The 12,451-nt window shown below is 38.4% G+C and overlaps 1 protein-coding gene across 1 annotated transcript in view; it reads left to right on the top strand.

The window, feature by feature from the left end:
- The window catches only part of pcxb (pyruvate carboxylase b), a 316,419-nt gene that overhangs the window by 182,617 nt on the left and 121,351 nt on the right, over positions 1 to 12,451 (top strand).

Genomic DNA, 12,451 nt, shown 5'->3' with positions numbered 1-12,451 from the left:
GAACAGCATTCATGCTTGTTGTTGCCAGATTTTATTTAAATCGTTCATAAATCATAAGTCATTTAAATCCCATAATCAGAGCTTTTATGAATGATCTGAAAACACCAATAAAGTAGGCTGCATTTTAGCAATCTCCATTTGAGATGTTCTGCTTAAAGTGTCATTTAGTCGGTCTGTGTTTTGTCAGGACTCACGAGCCGCTTCGCTGAACAACTCAGCTGCTGTGTGCTGTGAGCTGCTGAAATAAGCCAATAAGATTAGAACTCAACATTAATATTAATGACTCTTGCAAATAAGGCAAAAACAGAGCTTTACATCCTAGGGAGAATTTCTAGGGTTGTAAATGAACCTGTAAAACTGTATCTGGAAATGTTTTGCCCTTAAATAAGCCACATACCCTCTAGATATATTATACTCAGCAAAAAAAGAAACGTCCCTTTTTCAGGACTGTGTATTTCAACAATAATGTTCTAAAAATCCGAATAACTTTACAGATCTTCATTGTAAAGGGTTTAAACAATGTTTTCCATGCATGTTCAATTAACCGTAATCAATTAATTAACATGCACCTGTGGAATGGTCTTCAAGACCTTAACAGCTTACAGAGAGTATAGGCATTTAAGGTCACAGTTCTAAAAATGCAGGACACTAAAGAGACTTGTCTACAGACTGTGAAAAACACCCAAAGAAAGATACCCAGGGTCCCTGCTCATCTGCGTGAACGTGCATTAGGCATGCTGCAGGGAGGCATGAGGACTGCTGATGTGGCTAGGGCAATAAATTGCCATGTCCGTACTGTGAGACGCCTAAGACAGCGATACAGGGAGACAGGAAGGACAGCTGATCATCGAAGTTTATCGTTGAAGGAATGAGCGTTATAACGAGGCCTGTACCCTGTAGTGGGATCGATTCGGAGGTGGGGGGTCCGTCATGGTTTTGGGCGGTATATCACATCACCATCGGACTGAGCTTGTTGTCATTGCAGGCAATCTCAATGCCTTGTGGTACAGGGAAGACATCCTCCTCCCTCATGTGGTACCCTTTATGGATGCTCATCCAGACATGATCCTCCAGCAGGACAATGCCACCAGCCATACTGCTCGTTCTGTTCGTGAGTTTCTGCGTGACAGTAATGTCAGTGTTCTGCCATGGCCAGCGAAGATTCCGGATCTCAATTCCATTGAGCACGTCTGGGACCTGTTGGATCGCAGGGTGAGGGCTAGGGCCATTCCCCCCCAGAAATGTCCAGGAACTTGCAAGTGCCTTGGTGGAAGAGTGGGGTAACATCTCACAGCAAGAATTGACAAATCTGGTCCAGTCCATGAGGAGGAGATGCACTACAGTACTTCAAGCAGCTGGTGGCCACGCCAGATACTGACTGGTACTTTTGATTTTGAGCCTCCCTTCATTCAGGGACACATTATTCTATTTCTGTTAGTCACATGTCTGTGAAACATTTTTAGTTTATGTCTTAAGGTGTTGACTCTTTTGGTGCTCAGAAATATTTACACACATTAAGGTTACTGAAAGTAAAAACATTGAAAGTCAGAGGACGTTTCTTTTTTGCTGAGTTTATATATATAGAGAGGCCATGTGTGTTGCAAAATAACCGGGGATCTGAGAGATAATCGCACAGTACTAGACATTTAAATATCTGGGGACAAAAAGGCTTATTTTACAACATTTGATTATTCAAATTATTCTAGTTCTGTCTACTTATGGGTTTAGCAGTGGCGTGTTGCTGTCAGACATCTGTATTCACCATCACAGAGGGTAAATCAATGCATAGCTAATATCTCAAAAACAGCGAACGTGAAGACACGTTCCAGGGTGCGATTTGCCGGGGGGTTAGGGATTTCCCACCCACCCCTCTGGTCTAAATATCCCTGCTTCTGCTAAACTATTTGTATGCCCCTCTCAACAGTAATCAGTGTTACTTCACCAATAGACCATACATAATATATAAAATAAAGATACGCAACACACACTTTTGAACAACAAACAATAAAACCTGAACTAACGCTTCCACTCCTATAAATAGAAATGACACATACAGCACGTTTAAAAAGTCCCCCTATTATTATTTTTTTTGTAATTAAATGGAGTTATTCGAATAGTTATTCAGTGGGTAATGTAGCTGTATGTAAATATAAACAGTCTGGAAAGTTGAAAGTGAATCATAAATAAAGTTATTTTATCTCAAAAGAAAGAGTTGACTCTGAACCCCTTAAATTCGTCGTTTGGAATTCAAATATAAATTTGTGAAGTTCACACGTCACAACTTATTACATTTGCATAATGCCTACGTTCTGCATGGACTGGGCATCTTGCTGTAACTCCTTCATGTGGATAACATGCTCAAGACACTGCTCTCTCTGCTGTGAGAATAAATTTGGTTTATTTTCACCTTAAAGGATGAGGATGTGAAGACTCAGTGGTTAAAATTCATGTTTACCACAGTACCACAGAAGTATAATCCAATCTTTTGCTGTGTTCCCTTTATTTTAACACAGGATTCGTAAAACGATTGCCCTTGAAAAATAGGTCAATACTATGTTTGTTTGTACCAGCTTGCTCCTCAGAATCATAACCTGTAAGTATGATTAATTATTGATGTATATATTATCAACCGGGCGTTTTATGTTTTATATTGTGTAGGTCCCCAGCTAACTCACTTTATTACTGTCTAACTGAAATACTACTGCAAATCAGCCTTGGCACTACTTCCTAAATCTGTCTATTAAGACAGTTTGTCTGTCATTCTTCATTTTTAGGGATGAAGCAAGATTTGCTTTGCAAGTTACATCAGTCACACGTAATTGCTTGGCTAATGTATGCACTGTTTTTGATAGTTAATACAGTTCCCTTCATAGAAATATACACGTTGGTTTGTTAGTGGACATACATTTGTTAATGCTGATTGTGAGGAATTCCAGTTGCAACATCCCATATATGTGCCTCAGAAGTAGTAGCGTATCACTGAGAAACATCCTGCTCAAATCATCCTTGGTAAGGAGATTAATGTTAAATAACAATGTTTATCTAAAAATCAACGTCATTGTTTGTGTCTTTCAAGTGTGAACACTCACTGAGCTTTAGGAAGACTCTGCTTGGAGCTGAAGTAGAGTTGTGGTAATGGGCTCATAACAGCTGAAAGAACTTAAAATACTTATTTTAGGTCATAGAGATAAGAGTACATTATTCAAACCTGTAAAAGGCCTACTTTTATTCATGTACACTCACAATAACAACAAAATGTTGTGCTTTTGTAAAACAAAGAAAACATTTGCTTTCTGTCTTCTCGCTATCCGGGAACTACCCGTCATAATGAACCAAAATCCTAAAGGCTCCTTGCCTCAGTCACGATAAGAAATATGCCTATAGAAAGCTTGAAATGTGAACAAATATTGTTTTTGTATTTGATGTAGTTTGATGTGCTTTTGTATTTGATGTAGTTTGTAGATGTATTTTTTTAACAGCCATAAATCATTTTTGTAGTGTCAAATCAATTGATCACAATTAATCACATCTAACATAACTTGTGTGTGTATGTTTGTGTATATATATATATATATATAGAGAGAGAGAGAGAGAGAGAGAGAGAGAGAGAGAGAGAGAGAGAGAGAGAGAGAGAGAGAGAGACATTTCCGGCCATAATACTTACTCTGACATGCATACATTTTGTAAATTTGTTGTAAACATTACGTTATATTATTGGATTGAGTTGTATTGTCATGCCTGTTACATAGTGAGTGTTGTCAGATTAACTGAGACTTTGTCTCCAGTTGGCTGGATGAGTGAGTCAGCTACAGTAGTGCCACAAACTAATCAACAAAGATATTTGCTGTGAAGTATATTGTGTGCACTTGTTTTTTTTATTTTTTTGTGTACTTGTATTTTTTTTGGAATTTCTTTTCTTTTGTGTACTTTGCCCTTTGTGGTTGTTTGATGCTTCTTCACTGTGAATAAACACCACCATTGCGACATAGTGCATCTGCAAGTTGGACCTTATTTTTTGTGTTCTCTCAGACAGTTCCACATCTAGAAGGTGGGCAGTCAAACTCACTCTTCTACATATACTACATGCCAAAATGGAAAAGCTATGGGTGAATAATTAAGGACACCCTATGATTTAGTTGCCTGTAGATCCACATTTAACAGCAATGAAGTAATAATTTTCTGTGTGATTTTCAGTCTCTCACATTGTTATGGGGGAATTTTGGCCCACACTTCTTCACAGCGTGGCATTGGTTTACACACTGCTTTTGCCACGGCATTTCAGTCAGGATGAGGTCTGGATTTTCACTTGGCCATTTTGATTCCTTCTTGCTCAGCCATTCTGTTGTTTTGCTGGTGTTCTTGGGATCATTGTCCTTTTGCATGACCCAATATTGGCCAAGCTTTAGCTGTTGGACAGATGGCTTTGCACTCTAAAATACTTTGGTATACAGAGGAGTTCATGGTCGACTGTGGCGGCAAAACAAGCCGAAATCCAGAGTGATGGAAAGTAAGGTAAGATGTGTTTTTGCTGATATGCTGTGTTCAGTGTTTGCATAACTTTAGGCTCGTCTGTCCAAAAGACTGTTCCAGAAGTCTTGAGGTTTATTCGAATGCAAATTTTCAAACCGAAGCTATCCTGCCATGTTCTTTCTAGAGAGAAAAAGCTTTCTCCTGGCAACCCTTCCAAACATGCCATACTTATCCCTTCTTTTTCTAATTGTACTGTCATGAACATTTAACATGTTAACTGAGGCCTGTAGAGACTGAGGTGTAGTTCTTGGGTGTTTAGCGATTTCTTGAAGAGAAAGATTGGTAACTGCCTTCACTGTTTTCCACTTGTGAATAATCTTCCTCACTGTAGAATGATGGACTTCAAATTGTTTGGAAATGGCCGTATAACCCTTCTCAGATTGATGGCAGCAACATTTGCTTCTCAAAGATAATTGCTGATGTTGTTCCTCCTTGGCATTGTGTTAGCACACACCGGAATGCTCCCGATAAGCAAACTGCCAAAACGTCTGCTTTCATAGAGGTGATCACACTTGCGGATGATCAGTTAATCAAAGACATTTGACTGCTACTTGCCCTCTTAAAGGGCGGATGAATTGAAAAATCAACTTTCAGCTTTTGATATATAAAAGGTCATGGTAATATAAGATTATCCTGTAAGTTTTAGAGCTGAAAACCTCCTTGTTGTCAAAGAAAAGCTTTTATAGGCAACAGGCCCAGCAAACGGTCTTGTGCTTTATCCTTACGTCATACAGCACGTCTAATCCAGTAGCCCACCGACTCATGGAGGGCTCTTGCTAGCTAGCCAACAGCAATCAGTTTTGAGGAAGCTACTCTGAAACTGTAACTTTACAAGCTAACTGTAAGTTAAAGTAGTTAAGTTACATTCAAGCTACCATTTTGAAAAAGTAGTTAGCTACACTACAAGTTACGATCAAAAAGTAGCTAGCTACATTGAAACATTTTTTTTTTTTTTTTTTTACAATGACAAATAACTTTGAATAATTAATGAATAATGTTATACTATTTGGGGTTTCAAGCAATATCATGCAATGTAATTGATTTCAAAGAGTATAGTGTGAATTCAAGTGGATTGGGACACTTTTCCCCCAGTCACTTCAAAGGCAAAAACTGTCAGAATCATTTGAATAATGGATACAATAAACACAATAATCTAATATAGCCTATGTCTCAAACTGACTGTCCAAGTGCAACATGGCTAAAAATGTAACATCAGTGCAAGAATAAAATCTAGGCAACTTGAATGAAATATTCAGGAGTCAAGATTAGGTTTACCACCATCAAACAAACCAAATGTGGGACGATTACTAAGTTTGTGTGGGACAATGTGAGAAATGTTATCAACAATAAACCACAACCTGAAACTGTTATATAATGTATAAGTTAATTAAAAAAAACATTTGTATTCTGCCTTTCTGCTGATAAAAAATATTTTGTTCTATAGTCCCTACCTGAAAACACCATTACATCACAATGTAACATAACATATGTCTTTAATTTACATGTAATTTAAATTCGACTTCACTGAGCCCAACGGCAGCAGGCATCATGCAGATAAACTATTTTTGAAAGCTTTCTGACCAAGTCCAACTAAAAATCAACAAAATAATGAACAAATAAAATATAAATCAACATAAAAATTAGTTCATTGACAGTTTTATATATTAATTTATATTATATATTAACAATATAACCAATTTACCAAATTATCCAGTCGTTTTCTGAACAGATGCATTTAAAAATATGGTAATTAAAAACTAACAGACTGATGGAAATGTGGGACATTTTCTCAATATGCGACGTGCGAGACAAGGGGTGAAAATGCTGTAGCCTACTGTACACGCGAAGCGGGACGGGTGGTCACCCTAGTAAGGATTAGTCTGAAATGCAGGTTAAACTCACAGCAAATGAACAGAACCGCTGTGAGTATAATGAGCTGCTCGCGCGAACAGTGCAGGCGCTTTGCTTGCATATTTATTTTCATTTCGAATGGTTTCATTTAAAAGTGGACATTTCAAGCTTTCTATAGCCTACACATGATATATCTCATGTCTGTGAGGCAAGTAGCCTGCTGAGTTTTTGTTTATTTATAATGTTGTTTTACCGCTGAGCAGCTCATATGAGTGAAGCGCGTCTGCGAGCTGAGCGTCCGTCACACAGCTCAGCTGCGCTCGTTCTCGTCGGCCGTCAGATTCAGAAGCCAGAACCGGAATGTAGCTTTTGGTCGCGCTACTCTACTCTACGCTACTTGCTGTATAATGTAGTTAGCTACTGGAAAAGCTACACTGTTTTAAAAGTAACTGAGCTACTGACAAGCTACTGAACAATGTAGTTAAGCTAGTAGCATCGCTACTTGTAGCTCGCGACTGCCCAACACTGACAACAATTAACATGCAGAGGAAGATTAAGATATTGTGCTATTTCTGGTTGTGGAAGAACACAGTCGCTGCATAAGGATTCTAATATTAGGAATGTGTGGTTGAACTTTATTTTTAATGAAGTTCCAGCTCACGTGGGGAAGACAGTGGTGTTCACTTAATTTCACCGTGGGATCGTTTTTAAACAAATCTCCAGTCGATGCTGGATTTGGATCCGACAGGAATGGTGCAACACACTTATGTGAGTAAAACGTGTTTTTATATGTAATAATATTGCATTTTTTTAGATTGTTTTGCTTATGTGTAGGTGTTTAACAGAACATACCTTTAGCACGTTGGACTCGTATGGGCCATGCTCACGCAGGCCGATGAATTTTATTATATTCCGTTCTTGATCTGTGCTGTTGTCTCTCTTGACCGCTCTCGCCTTGACATTTGAAGGGCAGCACGTGTGTGTGTGTGTGTGGGTGTGCGGTTCACGCTTATATCGACCGATCTTGCAGGCTATGTGTAATATAAAAATAATAGTCCAATCAATCAGGGGGCAAAGAGAAATAAATCATTGTTTATTTGATAAAGACGTTTACGAGCCCTGTGATCGAGAAAATCATTACGGTTGCCCTTCTCCCTCTCCCTCATATCACGTGAACTGACAGGGGAGCTGAAGCTCATTAAATATGCAAATCTTATCCAATCCTAGCCGTGGGCGTTTACTTCCAAGTCTCCAGTGCGGCACGCCCATCAAAACCCAGCATTTAGGAGAGAGCCTCAAAACCAGTGTAGAAAATAGCCTATTACTTATTAGTTATGATGTTTTTGAATGTAAAAACCACACAAACTTCATTAGTTGACCTCAGACAACAGTATAAAAACATTAAAAAGCCAGTTCATGACACCTTTAATTCCTGTGTATTCCTTATTCCTATGTATAGCCTAGTTTTCTGTTAAATACATAATAGTACACACACGCACACGCACACACACACACACAGACATATAAAAAACAAGAAATAAAGTCACATAGATTTGGAATAACATTAGGGTGACTAAATAGGTGACAGAATTGACATTTTGGTAGTGAACTATCCCTTTTAATGGGCCATCAAAAACAGAATTCTTTTTCTTCAGCACAATAAAGAAATGTTCCGGAGGAATAGAAATGAATCCCTTCGCTCACTCACTCACTCGCTCTTCTGAGGTTATCTAGGCCTTTTGATGGGGCGACCCTTCCCTGTGTATAAATTCATGTTTTACCTTTTAATGTTGCCATCCGAATGATTTACAGATTTGTTTTCATTTCAAGTGGTGGCATGTCCTAATAAATCAATGCAAACAAATCTCTTTGTCATTTTGGCTGTGAACGGCTCTTTCTGCCTGCCAAAGCCAGGTGGCATTACTTGTTACCATGCCAACAAGTTGTTTCGGCCTAATTTATTGGCTAGTGTGGCTGGCAAACTGACAGAATAAGCCTGCTAGTATATTTGAAGTTAACAATAATACATACAACTGATATTAGATAGTATTGCAGTACATTATGTGTACTAGTTAGGTTATCAAAGTTAACTTCATTCAACCTTGAAGGCCAGTCAACTGAGAGGTTTTCATTTGCCTTGAAATCCATTTAGCAATTCCATGAATGAACACATTTAATTATGGTTATAGAAAACCCAGTGTTTTGTTGAGACTTTTACATAATGAGATGAATTGCTAAATACTATTTGAATAAGGGGTCATCCACTTTCTTGCAAGTTTAATAGAGTAATTCATTCCACGATAATTGTGGATCATACAAAGAAAAAGAAGATATCTGCCATGTACACTATTTTGCCAGAAGTTTTGGGACGCCTGCCTTTACATGCACATGAACTTTAATGACATCTCATTCATAATCCGTAGGGTTTAATATGGAGTCGGCACACCCTTTGCAGCTATAACAGCTTCAACTCTTCTGGGAAGGCTTTCCACAAGGTTTAGGATTTTTTTACCATTCTTCTAGATGCACATTTGTGAGGTCAATCACTGATATTGGATGAGAAGGCCTGGCTCACAGTCTCCGATCAAATTCATCTCAAAGGTGTTCTGTCGGGTTGAGGTCAGGACTCTTTCCAGACCGGTCAAGTTCTTCCACGTTCATTCATATCTTTATGGACCTTGCTTTGTGTTGCCACCTATCCTGTGAAATACGAAATAGCAGAGAAGCTTATTTGCATGTGATTGCGTTTAGCGGCTTTGTTATATTCCTCCATAGCGGCGGAGTCTCGAGAACATACACTGTATAGCTTGCGTCCAACGTTTGAACGCGAAAGGATCTCCAGATACAGTATAGGGCTAATTACAAAAAAATGGTATGTGTCTGACCAGTAACTCATGATAAACCTTAGGCAAACTGCACATTTTGCAGAGAAGCATTTTAGTGCTAAGAATGTCTAACTTAAAGCAGGATGCACTGACAGACACATCCGTGCTTCTAAAGGTAGGCTTATTGTTTTGTTTTGTTTTGTTTTTTGTTGTTTTGTTTTGTTTTGTTTTGTTTTGTTTTGTTTTGTTTTGTTTTGGTTTGGTTTGGTTTGGTTTGGTTTGTTTTGGTTTGGTTTGGTTTGGTTTGTTTTGTTTTGTTTTGTTTTGTTTTGTTTTGTTTTGTTTTGGTTTGGTTTGTTTTGTTTTAGTTTGGTTTGGTTTGGTTTGGTTTTCGTAAATGGGTGTCCCTTATTTTGCCACACTGAAGGTGGCAACCCTTACTGGTCTGTAGTCATATTGGAACAGGAAGGGGCCAGCCCTAAACAAAAGAGTTCCTTTCACTGGAACTAAGGGACCAAGCCCAACCCCTGAAAAACAACCCACACCATAATCCTGCTTCCACCAAACTGTACACTTGGCACTATGCAGTCAGGCAAGTAGATATCTCCTGGCAACCGCCAAACTCAGATTTGTCCATCAAGTTGCCAGACAGAGAAACATGATTCATCACTGCAGAGAACATATCTCAACTGCTCGTGCTTTACACCACTGCATCTGACGCTTGTGGTGATCCTTGTGGTGAGTTGCTGTTGTTACCAATTGCTTTCACTTTGTTATAATGCCACTAACAGTTGACCGTGGAATATTTAGTAGTGAGGAAATTTCATGAATGGATTTATTACACAGGTGGCAACCTATCACGGTGCCACGCTTGAATTCTCTGAGCTCCTGAGAGAATCACATTCTTTCTCAAATGTGAGAAATGCCTAGGGGCTTGATTTTATACATCTGTGGTCATGGAAGGGATTGGAACACCTTAATGTAATGATTTAGAGGGGTGTCCCAATACAGTATATTTCTACCAACATAAATCCACACCCTTCAGTATGTTTCTATTATCCAGTACTCTATCCATCATTAGTTGTATTGTCATTGGCAGTATATAATTCCAGCTGATTTGCTCAACCAATTATGATTTTTAAATATTTTACTTACCCTTATGATGTTTCAAACCTGTTATTTGTGAAATACAAAAGCTAAATACAAAAGGTTATTTCTATTCCCAAACATGGCATTCATTTTACTTTAGATGACATGTATGTACACAAGTCACATAGACTGCTTTAGTAGGACTTTATGCACCTTTTGTTCACTTGACTAATTTATATCTGCCTTTGTATCCGTATCCTGGGTATGTAATTCAGAGAGATAGTAACTAAAAATATTGGAGAAAGGTGTCCTACTAAGTGTTTGACAGGCTGACTACCCTGGTTGGTAAGGTTAGGGTTAGGGTTTGGCTTCCATGTTTTCTGTCCCTCAGACATGTAATATTATTGCTTGCGTTTGATTATATACCTGATAATATCCTGATAAGTTTGCAGAGGCCTGAAGGAATCATCTGAAATGAGGTGAGAATTTCAAGGATATTCAGCAGCAGCGACATTTCCCTTATGAGACTACCCTGGATGACAAGTTCATTTTTGGACATCCTTTAGCCAGCCTATTAGAGATGAACCAGTTTATGTGTTTGATTTGGCTGAGTGCAGAAACATTGTAAGAATAAACTGTGTATGTGTGTATACATCAATCAAACTGGTTTTAATTAGTCAAATTGGGCCATAATTTGCTGCAGGCATGAAAAGTAGAGCTGGATGTCCTTTATTTTAGGCTACATCTCTTACACAAGCACACCCTGGGTGAGAAATAGCACATTTCCTAATCTTTTCTCGACCTATCTCTGTCAAACACACATGGTCATGGCCAAAATAAGCACTGAGCCAACTTTAATCTTCTGAAATGATACAGACCACAAGGATCTGATTATGTAACACTGATTACTAAGGTTACGGCCATTCAGGCTATAAAACTGTGTTTGTGTTTGTAAGAATTTTGTTAGAAACAAAGGGCATTTAAAGGGATATGTCACTCACTCAAAAATTTAAAATCTGTAATTTACTCACCATTATGTTACTCCAAATCTGTGTATTTAAATATTGTGAAACCTACATCAAATGTATTTGTCTATACATAGAAAGTTGTTGTTGTTGTTGTTTTTTACGTAAAGTAAATGATGACAGAATTTTAATTTTGATGTGAACTACACCTATAAAACTATATGCACAATTGAGTGTCTGCATGCTTAAGCATTTTCTAAAAGGAATTAGACATTAATGAATTCTCCCCATTATTCACAAGTCCTGGATTGTTTTGGCCAAATATAACTGCCTATTGTGTGTGTGTGTGTGTGTGTGTGTGTGTGTGTGTGTGTGTGTGTGTGTGTGTGTGTGTGTGTGTGTGTGTGTGTGTGTGTGTGTGTGTGTGTGTGTGTGTGTGTGTGTGTGTGTGTGTGTGTGTGTGTGTGTTACTGTGGGTAAATACAGAAGGCAGAGATGTACACAGTGTCTGTGCAATCATAGATCCATCCATGCGCACACACACACACACAGAGAGAGAGAGAGAGAGAGAGAGAGAGAGAGAGAGAGAGAGAGAGAGAGAGAGAGAGAGAGGACAGCTCATCTGCTCTCCCTCATTTCACCTAAGCTATTCTTAAATGGGCTTTATTGGCAATGAGATAAATTCTGGCAAAGTACTTACATGACAAAAATACCGCTAACGCGCACACATTACAGACACAATGTCCTCTCTCTTTTTCTCAATCTTTATCCATTGTGCTCACTCTCTTTAGCTCTCCCTCTCTCCGTGTCCCGCATCAGCACTCTTGCAGACAGCGCTGTCTGTCCTATCTCTTTCCCTGTCTTTATCTCAGCCTCACACACTGCCCTTCCTCAGCAACTATCTCAAACTGCAGATAGACAGGACATGACAATGGGAACGAGGGAGAGTAATTTAGCAATAAAGTCTCCTGCCCCCTTTTTGAGGCAACAAAAGGAGGCCAAAAAAACACTTAAAAAGTAACTTTTTCATCTTATCTTTGTTTCTTAACAGTTTTATGCGCTATTGTTTATTTTTCCTCTTTTTTAAAATAAATATTCTGGGTTCAATACAAGGTAAGCATTTGTGGTGTATAAAATAAATATAAATGTGGTGTATATTATAAATATAAAATAAATATTATTTAATAAAAT

This window comes from Pseudorasbora parva, chromosome 1, assembly GCF_024679245.1.
Source record: "Pseudorasbora parva isolate DD20220531a chromosome 1, ASM2467924v1, whole genome shotgun sequence".
Classification (NCBI taxonomy): Eukaryota; Metazoa; Chordata; class Actinopteri; order Cypriniformes; family Gobionidae; genus Pseudorasbora; species Pseudorasbora parva.
Note: the sequence above shows the minus strand (reverse complement) of the source record. Positions and strands in the feature narration are given on the sequence as shown.